The sequence below is a fragment of the Tamandua tetradactyla genome, chromosome 13 (genome assembly GCF_023851605.1).
Source record: "Tamandua tetradactyla isolate mTamTet1 chromosome 13, mTamTet1.pri, whole genome shotgun sequence".
NCBI classification, from domain to species: domain Eukaryota; kingdom Metazoa; phylum Chordata; class Mammalia; order Pilosa; family Myrmecophagidae; genus Tamandua; species Tamandua tetradactyla.
In genome coordinates, this window is record NC_135339.1 from 1774119 (window position 1) to 1789408 (window position 15290).

Consider the following 15290-nt stretch of genomic DNA (forward strand, 5'->3'; position numbering starts at 1 on the left):
GAGTACTTTGCCATTACTTTCCTTTTTTTTTTTTTACATGGGAAGGCACCAGGAATTGAACATGGGTTTCTGGCATGGCAGGTGAGAACTCTGCCACTGAGCCACTGTTGCCTGCCTTGCCAATAGATTTTGATTATCTGCTTAATATACTCAAGGATGTATCCAGGCATTGCAATACTCTATATAGGATTAAAGGGTCTCTTTTTTAAAAATTTTTTATCAATAAGACAACATACAAGCACATACATTCTTTTTTTTTTTTTTTTTTTTTTTTTTAAAGGAAAGACAGAGAGAAGGAAGGAAGGATAGAAGGAAGGAAGGAAGGAAGAAAGGGAAACATCTTTAAACATTTTCTTGTTTTATTGTATTCTGTTTCTCCGTATTTGTTACATGGGCTGGGGCCGGGAATCGAACCGAGGTCCTCCGGCATAGCAGGCAAGCACTTTGCCCGCTGAGCCACCGCGGCCCGCCAGCACATACATTCTTAACCTACAAACATTCCATACATGGTATAAAATCAGTGGTTCACAATGTCATCACATAGTTGTATATTCATCACCATGATCATTTTTTAGAACATTTGCATCACTCCAGAAAAAAGAAATAAGAAAAAAGAAAAAGGAAAAAACTCATACATACCATACCCCTTACCCTTCCCTCTCATTGACTGCTTGTATTTCCATCTACCCAATATGTATATTTTTAAATTTTAACATTTGTTCCCCCATTATTTATTTATTTTTAATCCATATGTTTTACTCATCTGTCCATACTGTAGATAAAAAGAGCAACAGACACAAGATTTTCACAATCACACAGTCACAATGCAATCATCTTAGAGATACATGGCTACTAGAACACAGCTCTACAGTTTCAGGCACTTCCCTGTAGCTTCCCTAATACATTTTAAACTAAAAATGGGATATCTATATAATGCATAAGAATAACCACCAGGATAATCTCTCAACTCTGTTTGATATCTCTCAGCCACTAACACTTTATTTTGTCTCTTTTTCTCTTCCCCCTTTTGGTTGAGAAGGTTTTCTCAATCCCTTGATGCTGAGCAGCTCATTCTAGGATTTCTGTCCCATGTTGCCAGGGAGTCATGTCCCATGTAGACAGGGGGAGGGCAGTGAGTTTGCTTGCCGTGTTGACTGAGAGAGAGATAGACTGCATCTGAGCAACAAAAGAGGTTCTCTGGGGGTGACTCTTAGGTCTCATTTTAAGTAGGGTTAGTCTGTCCTTTGTGGCGATAAGTTTCATATGAACAAACCCCAAGATTGAGGGCTCAGCCTATTGATTCATCTTTCTTATTCTGGATTCCCTGTGTTTCAGTTGTTCAAAGGAGCTGTACAGATAGGTTGAATTAGATTATGCACTACAGAAAATTTCAGTTCCAGACCAAATAAACCTTTCTTCCATTGATCTCAAAGAGTATGTATGGTTCTAAAATATAGACACTGTCTTCCTTACTCCTGTGTTCTGAATTACTTTAACCCCAACCTGTTCAGCTTCATTCTTATCTCTAAATATCAGGTTATAATATAAAACAGCCTCTCAAAATCCAGAAATAATAATCACCACTCTGGACTTAATGTGTCTGCTCTAAAAACTTACAATCTAGTCCCCTGTTTTCTTTTTTTTTTTTCCTCTTTTGCAATTTTAATGGAAGTGATGCTATTCATTTTTTTAACTTTCTTATAAGCACCAAATTTTAATGTCTAAGTCAGTTTTTTGACAAGAAACACTATCAAGAACTTCCCTCAGAAACAAAACAATGATATTTATTCTTCCTAACGTCCAAACTGAAGATCTACCACAACAGCAAAGCCTGCACAGAAATGAAAAGTAACAAAAATCACATTCTAGGGGTTCAGTGCATTCAGCAGCCTTCACTGGGCTGCCTAAACATCCTTTAGTTGACTTTCAAAAAATAACACCCTAGCTCATCAAAATATACATTTTCCATTTGCTTTTTTTAAATTAAAAATAATAATTAAAAAAGAAACTTTAAAGGAATTCACAATCAATTGCCTGACTCATTTCGGTGTCACATACAGCATATAAAGGTCAGGATGGCTATTTGCAGAACACATGATTAGGTGATATTAATCTTCAAGGTTTAGTTTTCTTCCAAACAGTGTAAAATACCCACAACTCCAAGTAAGAAGGAACACAGACGATCTCCTTCGAGAATTCCATGGGACAATACAGATGCCCGAGCTGTTCTTCATAGAGCGACAGGGCTTCCGTCAAATTGACACAATTCCCCTGTGTGAAATATTTCCCATCCTGTTTCAATACTTTCATTGAAAGGTCAAGAATCAGTCTGAGAAACTCCCATGTGGAATCTTCTTCTGGAGATGTGGAGATTGGAACAGCTGTCAAATCATTAATTACATAATCAAACTTTCTCCCTTCTTTGGCGTACTTCTTCAGTACTGAAATACAGTCTTCTATCAGAACCTGATAGCATTCTCCTTTAAGATTGTCTAAGACGTCACCACAGGTTTTCCGCATATATTTTTTACACCCATCAATCACCATTTGGTCAATCTCTACCATAGTGACCATCTTTGGTTTCAGTTTGACTATTTCACATAATATGCCCCCATCTCCGCCACCCAGGATCAGGACATCTTTGCCAGTAAAATCTTCTTTCCCACTGCCCATGATGGCCCGGGTATATGCCAAATCACTCTCTGCCAAATTAACATCCCCACTAAGGATGAGAATATTTCCAAATTGCTTTGAGTGTAGAATTTTAATGTTCTGATAAGGTGAGTCTTCATCATACACTACTTCATCTATGTCATACTCAACCAGGCGCCCATCAGCAGTCGGCCAGTATCTGTCAATGGCACCTCCTCGAACAATGGGTGGTAATCGCTTCACCCTCCCAGTACTGTCCTGACTCAATTCTTTCATCCTTTCTTCTACTTTATTCAAAAGATTGTCAATTTCTTCTTTGCCTTGTACATCACTGTCATAACTCTGAAGGTCCACCAACACCAATCCATGTGGGTAAATTCTCAAATTGGCAAAGCTGCCGTTTTTGTTCGTGTAGGTTGCCAAATAGCCATGGTCCTGCCAGGTATACACTGACTCCGTCATCCCCTGCTCCTGGAAAATGGACTGGAGGCCTTTTAGAATGGTCTCACCATTAGCTTTGGCGCCGACCATGAAGTCGAGGGTGCTGTGCCGTGCTGCTGCCATGGTGCGGCGAGGCCCTGTGCCATGCCTGGGGAGGCAGCCGCGGGAGACTGGGGGCCGCGCGGCGGGTCAGGCTGCGGCCGGCGGGGAGTGCCTCCCCTGTTTTCTTATAAGCATTTTCTAAAGGTGACCATACCATTCTTGTTCTTTTGTGTCTGGCTTATTTTGTCTCACCAAATGTCCCACATGTTCATTTATATCGTTGCATGCCTCGTAACTTTGTTCCTTTTTGTAGCAGCACAACCTTCATTATAAGTACACACCATCGTTCACCTATGTACTTCTTCATCAGTGCATCCTTCAGCTACCTGCATTCATCGGGCATCATGTAGAGGGCCCAAAGTCCACAGTCCATCAACATTCTGAATATTAGATAATTTCATTGTTCCCAAAGAAAGAAAACCAATAAACACACCCTTGCCAAATAGTCAATCTAACTCTTAACTTTTAACTCCTGTCCTTTCCCCCATTATTTACCTCTGCTGTTGCTGTGGTAGTGCTGATGGTTTCCTTTTGAACATAGCTCATAGCATGCAATAGTAGTGTTCCCCCTGTACCCTGGACTTAAACACTCTTTGTACAAGAATCATGACTTTGAAGTAATGCTTGCAAGAACTAATTCATATTTCTAGTGTTGATCATGGGACACATAGGTCTGTACAACCACTTTCGATCTTGTTCATCTTCCATATGATAATATTGCTTATAGACCCACTAGAGAACCATCTTCACTCCTATCTTTTCCCTTACTTTGGAGTTCAACCTCATTAGCTAATGGTTCACCCATCTCTAGCTTCTATGTATCTCCAAGTCCCCTGTATTCTGTATTATAAGCCTCTGATTATACCTTTATGCTGATCATAAAAGTGGTATAGTACAGTATGTGTCCTCTTGTGACTGGCTTATTTCACTCAGCATTATGTCCTCAAGGCTCATCCATCTTCTCATGTGCTTCAGGATGTGATTTTGCCTTACTGCTGCATAATATACCATCATATGTACATTCCACATTTTGTTGATCCACTCATCTGTTGATGGGCACTTGGTTTGTTTCCATCTTTTGGCAATTGTGAATAATGTTGCTATGAACATCGATGTGAAAATGTCTATTTGAGTCACTGATTTCAGTTCTTCTGGATATATACCAAGTGGTGCTATTGCTGGGTCACAGGGCAACTTGACATTTAGTTTCCTAAGGAAACACCAAAAAGTCTTCCATAGCAGCTGCACCATTATGCATTCCCACCAGCAGTGCATAAGTGTTCCAATTTCTCCACATCCTCTCCAATATTTATAGTTTCCTGTGTCTTTGGACACAAATCATATCTTTGAATTAGTTCTTTTTATTTTTTAATTTTTAAATTAAAAAAATATGACAACAAAGAAACACGAACATTCTTAACATATGATCATTCCATTCTACATATATATTCAGTAATTCTCAATATCATCACACAGTTGCATATTCATCATTATGATAATTTCTTAGAACATTTGCATCAATTCAGAAAAAGAAATTAAAAGACAGCAGAAAAAAATTTATATGTACCATACCCCTTACCCATCCCTTTCTTTTTTAAAATTTATTTATTTTTATTTATGATACATAACCACAAACAAACACAAACATTCTTATCATACGATCTGAAGTAGTTCTTGCAAGAACTAATTTGTATCTCTACTTTTAATCAGTGGGGCATGTATGTCTATACAACCCCTTTCAATCTTGTTCATCTTCAATGTGGTGATATTACTTATAGAGCCACTAGAGAACTGCCTTCACTTCTATCTATTGCCTTACATTGGAGTTCAACCTCATTAGCTAACTGTTCACCCATTTCTGGCTTCTATGTATCACTAAGTCCCCTATATCCTGTATTATAAACCTCTGATTTTACCTTTATGCTGGTCATAAAAGTGGAATCATACAATATCTATCCTTTTGTGTCTGGCTAATTTCACTTAACATTATGTCCTCAGGGCTCATCCATCTTGTCATGTGCTTCAGGATGTCATTTCATCTTACTGCTGCATAATATACCATCAAATTTATATACCACATTTTGTTGATCCACTCATCTGTTGATGGGAATTTGATTTTTTTCCATATTTTGGTGATTGTGAATAATGCTGCTATGAACATGGACGTGCAATTGTCTGTTTGTGTCACTGATTTCAGTTCTTCTGGGTATAAATCAAGAAGTGTTATTTCTGGGTCACAGGGCAACTCAATATTTAGTTTCCTAAGGAACCACCAAACAGTCTTCCATAGTGGCTGCACCATTATACATTCCCACTAGTAGTGCTCCAACATTTTTAGTTTCCTGTTTGTTTAAAAGCAGCCATTCTTATAGGTATGAGGTGGTATCTAAATTGTGGTATTGATCTGCATTTCCCATATAGCCAATGAAAATGAGCATCTCTTCATGTGCTTTTGAGCCATCTGTATTTGCTCTTCAGAAAAATGCCTATCCTTTGTTGCACACTCTCCATTTTAATATTTTTAGAGGTTTGATTTAGGACTTGTTTCCTGAGATGTCATTTTCTTGATTTTGCTGCTATGACAAACTTTCTTGGCTATCAGCCCTACTGTCAGGGAGATCCACCCAAAGTAAAGGCAAAGTGCAGGGCTCTCCCTGCCTTTAATGGATCTTTCTTCTGCACTGGGCTTTTGCTTTCTATTGGCCTTGGGAATTCCCCTATTTACACGAATTTACATGCCCCCTCTATTTCTCAGAGACAGACCTTTCCCCACCCTCAGTTGTTTATAGCAGGTAAGCCTTTGTCCCAGGCCATCTGCCTCAATAATTTCTGACACTACTTTTGTTGTATCGAGCTGCTTTTGCCTAGAGGACAAATTTTGAGGGGGTGGACATGCCAAATTTCTCCAAGTCAGTCTTTTACAGCCAGAACAAGGCCAGCAACCCACTATGGGGTTTCAGACAGGCTCTAAACTTCCCCGGGTAGGGGATCAGGATAGGCATCAGGAGCTTCTTCCATAGCTCCCCAAACTTTGCTGTCTTGAACTGCCCAGCAAGTGTAGCCCTTCAATAGCTATGAAGAAGTATAGTGTCCTTACGTCTCCTCTGCTGCTTTTGTCCAGGGTGGGTTGGAAAAACGGCTACCCTCAGAATTAGGTCCCAGGAATCCAAAGTCAAAAATAAAAAACCATGCTCAGCAATCAGCTGTGCACACCTGTGATATTGGGAAAGTGGATTTTTATATCCCTTTCTGTCACCAGCAAGCTAGCCAGAGGCTGTGATACCACAGGGTTCTGCTGTGAGAGTGTGGAAGGAGCACTGGTAATCTTTGTACAGAGTGAGAAATTTATTAGTATTTACCCTTATTTACCAGCCTCTTCCTCCTGCACTTCCCTGGATGCTTACAGTGTCCTGCTGTACTCTGGAGTTTCAAAAAAGTTGGTTCACACTTGTGAATTCACACTCGTGCCTGTTTATTATTCTGGTGGAGGGACAGATTCCTGAGTTTCCTACTCTGCCATCTTCCCACAGTCCTCCCTATTTCTTGTAACAGTTTTTTTTTTTACTTAATGTCGTTTTTTTCTGATATTGTCATATCCAGCCAAGCTTTCCTTTGATTACGATTTGCACGAAATATATTTTTCTACCCTCTGCTTCATCCTGCTTGGGTCTATGGACTAAGGTGGGTCTGTTGTGAACAACATACAATTAGGTGATGTTTCCTTATCCATTCTAGTAATCTCTTCCTTTTAATTGGAGGTTTTAATCCATTTATGTTTAAGTTAATTACTGATAAGGGAAGATTTTCCTGTACCATTTTCCTAATTGTGTTTTGTAAGTCTTACACCTGTTTTTGTCCCTCCTTTCTTCTTGTTTAGATGATATTTTATGATGAGCCATTTTGAATCACTTATCCTTTCCTTTAATGTAGACTTTCAGATATTTTCTTTATGGTTATCATGCATATTACATTTAACAACCTATGTCTATTACAATTTAGTTTGATTCCAACTTGAGTTCAATAACTTACATTTAATTTGTTCCTATATCCCACCTTCTCCCTCCCTTTTATGTTGTTTTCATCACAAATCACATTTCTAGGCATTGTGTGCCCCATAAAAATGGCTTATGCTTTGAATTTTAACTTTTTATGCATTTCAATTTTATGCCACATATGAAGTTAAAGATAGCACTACAAAGGGGAAAAATGCAGTAATACCAGAATTTATATTTGCCCATATTTTTTACTTACACCAGAAATTTTCTTTCTTTATCCCGTATTGAGATACTGTTTAATGTCTTTTTTTTTTTCAACATAAATGATTCCCTTTATCATTTCCTGTAAGGCAGGTCTAGTGGCAAGGATCTCCTTCATTTTTTGCTTGTTCAATAATGAAATTCTTTCTTCCTCATCTTTGAAGTACAGCATTGCCAGGTATACTTTTATTGGATGACAGTTTTATCTTTCAGCACTTTATATATGTCTTTGACCTTCATGATTCCTACTGAGAAATCAGATGTTAATCTTATGAGGGATACCTCATATGTGATGCATTATTTCTGTCTTGCTGTTTTAAGATTCTTTCTTTATCTTTGAAATTTGACAGTTTGGTTATAATGTGTCTTCGTATAGATCTCTTTGGATTGGCCCTGCATGGAACTTATTGGGCCTCTTAGATTGATATCTTTCATGCCTTTCATCAGATTTCAGCCCTTATTTCTTAAATGTTTTTTCTGACCCTTTATTTTTCTCTCCTCCTGGGACTTTTTTTTTTTTTTTAATTTTTTTTATTTTTTATTTTTTTATTAACGGAAAGAAAAAAAAAGAAATTAACACAACATTTAGAAATCATACCATTCTACATATGCACTCAGTAATTCTTAACATCATCACATAGATGCATGATCATTGTTTCTTAGTACATTTGCATCGGTTTAGAGGAGCTAGCAACACAACTCCTCCTGGGACTTTTGTGATACATATATTGATATGCTTGATGGTGACCCAAGAGTTTCTAAGGCTCTATTCATTTTTTGTTTCTGCTCCTAAACTGAACAATTTTGACTTATCTTCAAGTTCACTGATTCTGTTTTCTATTTCCTTCAATCTGCTGTTGAATCCCTCAACTGAAATTCCCATTTTGGTTATTGTACTATCAGTTCCAAAATTTCCATTTGGGACTTATTTATAATTTCTCATTATTGAAATTCTCACTTTGTTTACATATTATTTCCCTGATTTCCTTTTGTCCTTTCTCCTTTCCTTTGGTTCATTGATCCTACTTGAGAGAATTGTTCTAAGATCTTTGATTTGTAACTCCCTAGACTGTTACTTCACAGGGAATTTCCATCAAATTCTTTTTTCCCTGTAACTGGGACACACTTTCCTGTCTCCTTGTATATTTTGTAATTTTTTTTACAAAGTTCCAATTTTTGGAGTATAAGCTTTCCTCAGCCCATCTTTGTCCATACTGGCTTCTCCCAGAATCTGGGCCAAACTACTGTGGTCAGTGAAGATTCCACAACCACTGCAGTAGGGTTGAACTTTGTAGCTTTGCAGGCATGACAGATATTAAAACTAATCTTGTTTTTTTTTTTGTTTTTTATTTATTTTTTATTTTCTTATTAACGGAAAGAAAAAAAAAAGAAATTAACACAACATTTAGAAATCATACCGTTCTACATATGCACTTAGTAATTCTTAACATCATCACATAGATGCATGATCATCGTTTCTTAGTACATTTGCATCGGTTTAGAGGAACTAGCAACACAACAGAAAAAGATATAAAATGTTAATATAAAGAAAAGAAATAAAAGTAGTAATAATAGTAAAAAACAACAACAACAAACAAACAAACAAGCAAACAAAAACAAAAAAAACCCTATAGCTCAGATGCAGCTTCATTCAGTGTTTTAACATCTTGTTTTATTGTACTCCCTAAAGTAGTTCCCATGTAAGGCACCATAAATACCTGGATGTCAGTTTATTCAGTTGTTCCTGCTAAAATAGCATAAGGATTAATCACACAAGCTTGAATATAACCAGTTTGATCAATTTTAAATTTAAGAGCATAGATTGAATTTTTTAAAGAGTTATTTCCTTTCCAAATATGAATAGGATCTAAACTCATGGCCAGTTTCCAAATTGCTGTTTGTTGAGGACCTGAGTTAACAAAAGGAGATGGGGCTACCATTCTCATCCCATGCCACAAGATTTTATTTGTAGCATTGGTTTAAATTTCAATAGAATAATTATTCAGAGTAAACCAAGGTAACTTAACCAAACATTTTGAGTCAGAACTACAATTCTGAATTGTGTACCCCTTGGGGGACCAATCCTTTACAATTCCGTAAGAACCATTAATGAGTACTGACTTTTGTTCAGCATGACATTGTTACCATTGAATATTCTCTGACTCAGGTGTCTATGTACATGAATTTTTACATAAAGGCAGCTCATTAGGAACAGGCTCAGAAATTGATTTTTTCTTTTTATGCAAAACTTAGTCCAGAAAGCAAATGCAATTTAGCTAGAGATTATTTTTCTTAGGAGTATAACCTTGCCATCTCTGAAGTTCTAATTTTAAATAAAGTATATTATCATGGCTTGAAAGACATAAAGGAAAGCCTTGAAATGCCATCACAGAAATATTAAATTTTTCTCCTTCCTCTTTGTGGAAGTAAGGGAGACAAGAATCAACTGATCCAAGAGGATAAGTTGAATCATTAATATATGCAGCTATAGGATTGTCCTTCCAGGTAACAGGTCTTAGTAAAGGAGAATTAGGCACATATGTCCAATAAATATAATTTTCAGCTTTAGTTATAGGTATATTTAATATAGTTGCAAAGATAATAAGCAATGCCAATTTATTTAAGTGCTTACTAAAGTGTAAGGCAAAGTGACTTATGGATAGTTCAACTGCAGTCATCAAAGTAAGGAACAAACTAAGTATGTTTCTTTCCTTGCCTGAACCCTTAAGAGCATCCTTGGCTTTCTGTGCTAACTTTTTTGTTTTCCCCCATGTAGATGGCTTAGCTTGTTGGGTGTGGGGTATTACTACACAGTGTCTCTTCTGTGGTTTCCTGCCCATATCTTGGCTTGATTTTTCCAGAAGGAATCCAGAGCAATGGCTGCCCATCACCTGTGGAGACACAGCATATTCTTTCCCCACACTTTTACCCATCCAGGTTTCCATTCATTTGTATCTAAATATTTCCACCAAATAGATTGTTCTACAAATTGTTTGTGTAATACCTTTGACCAGTATTTTTCTGCAGCTGTTTCAGAGCCTTCTCCTCTAATACTGAGAAAATTTAATGTTATCATAGCTTGGCTACATTGATTTCTAGGAATAGGAGAGACTATCTCCCCATTTCCCTCTTTTTGTTTTTGAAATTGCATGTTGAGCATTTGATGAGCTTTTTTTATAGTAGCTTGACCTTGTGGGTTATATGGAATTCCTGTCGCATGCTTTATGTTTCATAATTGAAAAAATGATTGAAACTTTTTATATATATAAGCTGGTTTATTATCTGTTTTTATTTGTGAAGGAATTCCCATATGTTCAAAACATTCCAGAAAATGAGCAATAACATATTTAGCTGTTTCTCCACTTAAAGGAGAAGCTACAATATAGCCAGAATAAGTATCAATAGAGACATGAACATAAGCTAATTTTCCAAATGACAGTACGTGTGTGACATCAGTTTGCTAGATTTCATTTGGTTGTGAACCCCATGGATTTACTCCAGCTGTGAATGGTATAGAATGTAAAGGACTACAAGTCGGACAATGTTGAATAATTTGTTGTGCTTGAGCATGAATTAAATGAAATTTTTGTGGTAAACCTTTAGAATTGCAGTGTGCAAGCTTATGCCATTTAGAATCTTCCACAGTTCCAAGAAATAATTTATAAATTTTGTCATTACTTCTACCAATGCACCTGGTAATTGTGTATGAGATCGAATATGAACAATGTAAATTTTATGAGTACGTTGTGAGATAGCATTTTATAGCTGTTTAAAGAATTGACCTAATTCAGAGCTGTCAGTATTTAGATTAACTGTTTCAATATTATGAGTAACAGTAACAGAATATTGTGAATCTGCTATAATATTAAGTGAATTTGGTTTTCTTTTATTAATTGAATAATTGCTGTTAATTCTGTTTTTTGTACTGAGGTACACTTAGTGTCCATACTTTTGTGTCTGGTCCATAATATCCAGCTTTTCCTGATTTATTGGCATCTGTAAAATAAGTATCAGCATCAGTTAGGGGTGTGTCACTGCTTATTTTAGGCAAAATCCAAGTAGTAAGCTTTAAAAATTGAAATAATTTTGTTTTAGGATAATGATTATCAATTTCATTTATATAATCTGCAAGGCCTATTTGCAGTTTAAATTAGTTTGTCATGCATTTTCAGTTTGTTGTTTGGTAAGTGGAACAATAATTTTTTCTGGATCTAACCCACATAGTTGTCTTAGCCATAACCTGCCATTGAATAGACCCGTTTTATCCAGGGAAGTTAATTTTTTCTGTGTGGAATGAGACAGAAATATCCATTCTAGTATAGCTTCACGTTGTGTTAAAATTCCTGTGGGAGAATGTTCTGAAGGAAAAGTTAAAAGCCATACAGTTACTCCGATTTGAATTCTATGTAATTGAGCTGAATGAATATATTCTTGGAGTCATTCTAAGTCCTTTTCAGCCTGAATGGTTACTTTTCTGAGACTGTCTAATTGAGGATTTCCTTTGAAAGTATCAAATAAATGATGTAAGGCATAAGTAGGAATTCCAAGTATGGGTTGCAACCAATTAATATCTCCTAATAATTTTTGAAAATCATTTAGTGTTTGCAAATGATCTTTTCTCATCTGAACTTTCTGAGAAGTAACAGTAGTTTTATTTATTATACTGCCCAAATATTTATATGGAGCTGTTTTTAGAATTTTTTCTGGTGCTATTTGTAATCCTACTTTATTTAGTCTTTGTTCTAAGTTTTGAGAAAGAATTTGTAACTTTTCTTCTTGTCCCATGGCTATTAAAATGTCATCCATATAATGGCGGGCCGCGGTGGCTCAGCGGGCAAGAGTGCTTGCCTGCCATGCCGGAGGACCCCGGTTCGATTCCCGGCCCCAGCCCATGTAAAAAACAAACAAACAAATAAAATAAGAAAATGTTTAAAGATGTTTCCCTTTCTTCCTCCCTTCCTTCCTTAAAAAAAAAAAAAAAAAAAAAAAAAAAAAATGTCATCCATATAATGAATGATATATGCTTCAGGGTATTTGTTTCAAATAAATTGTGAAACCAATCCAACATATCTCTGGCATACTCTAGGACTATTTAACATGCCTTGAGGAATAATTTTCCACTGATATCTATGTAGCAGTTCTTGATGATTATATGTGGACACAGTAAAAGCAAATTTTTGTTTATCTTGTTCTGCTAAAGGTATGATGAAGAAACAATCCTTTAAATCTTCACAATAATAAACCAGTTTTTAGGAACCATAACTGGTGTGGGCAAGCCAGGTTGTAATGACCCCATAGGTTGAATTACAGCATTAACTTTTCTTAAATCAGTTAACATTCTCCATTTTTCTGATTTCTTTTTTATAACAAATATTGGAGAACTCCAAAGACTATGAGATTCTTCTACATGTCCTGCTTTAAATTGTTCTTGAACTAACTGAGTTAGAGCCTCTAACTTTTCTTTAGTTAGGGGCCACTGCTCAACCCACACAGGCTCATTTGTTTTCCAAATTAAAGGTATGGGTTGGAGTGTAATATCAGCAGCAGCCAATTATAAATTTGGATAGCCAAGGCCTTTATGATAACCTTGTCCTTGAATATTTAAATTTTGTGAGGGGCTCTGAAATGAATTGTAACCCATATTTTTCATCATGTTTTTTTTACTGCAGGAGCTAAAAATAGAATGTTAGCATATGCTCCCCATTGCTCTAACAAGTCTACCATAGAGCTTTATTGCCCTGTCCAGAACATAAGGCTGAATAGTTCCTGTTTGACCATCTGGCCCTTTACAAGATAAGATATTAACACTTTGTAAAACTGTGTTAACCATGCCAAGTCCATGTAAAGGCTGGCATAATGTTTGCAGAGGCCAGCTTAATGGCCAATAGTATTTTAAAACAATGATAGTAATGTCTGCTCCTATATCTATAAGTCCTTTAAAAGATTTACCTTCAATTTGTATAATACATTTAGGTCTTTCTCTAGTTAATAATTCTTGCCAATATACTTCCTGTTTTCTAGTACTGCTAAATTCTTTTATTCATTTCTTTCCTGAATGTCCCATTTTATAATATGGTAAAATTAATAATTGAGCAATTTGGTCTCCTTCTACAATTTGATATGGATCTTGTACTGAAATTATAACATGAATCTCATCATTATAATTCTTATTAATGACTTCTTATGAACAAAGATACCTTATTACTTTAACTACTTATTCCTAGCATGAATCCTACTGTCTGTGCAGGAATACAGCCATATATTCCTGTCCTAATTTTTCTAGGATTAGATTCAGGAACTAGCATAATAGTTTCAGCAGTAGGTAAATCTACTGTGGCACTCCTGCTAGTTGCAGGGGACAAATCTTGGATACATCACCAGAGCGAGTTTGTACTGGGTACTGCATCCACTCAGCATTGTTTTGGCTGGGACCCCAAGCTGGCCCCCCATACCCAGTTTTCCAATAGCAAATTTCCTTCAATATCAAATCGAGACCTACATTGATTGCTTCAATGATAACCTTTTTGACATTTAGAACATTTTCTGGGAGCATTTCTTCCTGATCTAATTTCTAAATTACCATTATTAGTTTTGAGATGAGCACAAAATTAATTTTAGTTTTACAATCTTTTTTCATGTGTCCAGGTTTTCCACATTTCAAACATTTCTCCTTTTGTGACTCTTTCATGTTCATCCCAGCAATTGCTTCAGTAACATCTGCATTTTATGTGGTTCTGAACCAATGTTCCTGCAACAGCTAAGATAATTCTCTAGATGTCCTCCAGCAGCTTTAATAGGGTGTAAAGCATTTTGACATTCATATTAGCATTATCAAAAGCAAGTTTTTGTAATAATAAATCTGTTATTCCACCTGAGATACTGATTTTTCTGTATTATCTTTTAATCGAGCTATAAAATCAGTACATGGTTCATTAGTTCCTTGTAAAATTTTTGTAAAAGAAAGAGTAACAGTCCCAGGATGAGTAATTTGTTCCCAAGCTCAGATACAAGCAAGTCAAATGTGAACAATAGCTACATTGTCATACTGTATTTGAGCTCTGATCCCAACGTATGGTCCAGTGCCCGTAATTTGATCTGCTGTGTCTGGTACTTGTGGCCGTGCATTAGCATTTCGAGTTGCCTGTTGATTTACTTCATCTAATAGACATAATTTCCATTGCAAAAACTGAGAAGCTGTTAAAGTAGCACGAGCAAGCATCTCCCAGTCCCATGGAATTAATCTTTCAGATTGTGCTAGTCCTTTTAAAAATTCCAAAGTGTATGGAGAAGAGGTGCCATACTGAACACAAGCAGCTTTTATTTCTTTTAAAATTTTAAAAGGAAGAAGCACATGCTCTAATTGGTACCCTCCTGGAGGAAATGGATCACTGGGTGGAATTGCAGTAATCTGTACTGGAAACATATAAGCTTCTGGATCGCCCTCTAACTGAGCTTGTCAAATTCCCAGTGAGACTGTTGGTCCTTGAGGAGCTGCAACTGAAAATTGTGGTGGACAGTCATTTGTTACATTGTTGGGAAGAGCAAAAGGAGGAGGATGCTGAGTATACTCTGATTGTTCAAAATAAATTTCTTTATAGGGTCATTTATCTACAGAGGATAAATAAGGAAATTCTTCAGAATGAAAAGAAGTGGTTTTTTCCCTCCCTTTGTATTTCATCTGCAGCATCAGTTAGCCCATCACTTTCCTGGTCACTGTCATTTTCATTTTTTGAACTATGTTGAAGTGGCTGTAATACAGCTGTAATTAAATTACCCAAAGACCAAACAGAAACAGGAATATCTTCCCCTTGACTATAAACCTTTTTAATTCCTTTATCA

The 15290-nt window shown here is 36.3% G+C and overlaps 1 pseudogene; it reads right to left on the reverse strand.

Annotated features, from left to right (window-relative positions):
* Positions 1 to 1655: 1655 nt before the first annotated feature.
* Positions 1656 to 3245, reverse strand: LOC143652979 (spermine synthase pseudogene; annotated as a pseudogene).
* Between the last annotated feature and the right edge of the window lie 12045 nt (positions 3246 to 15290).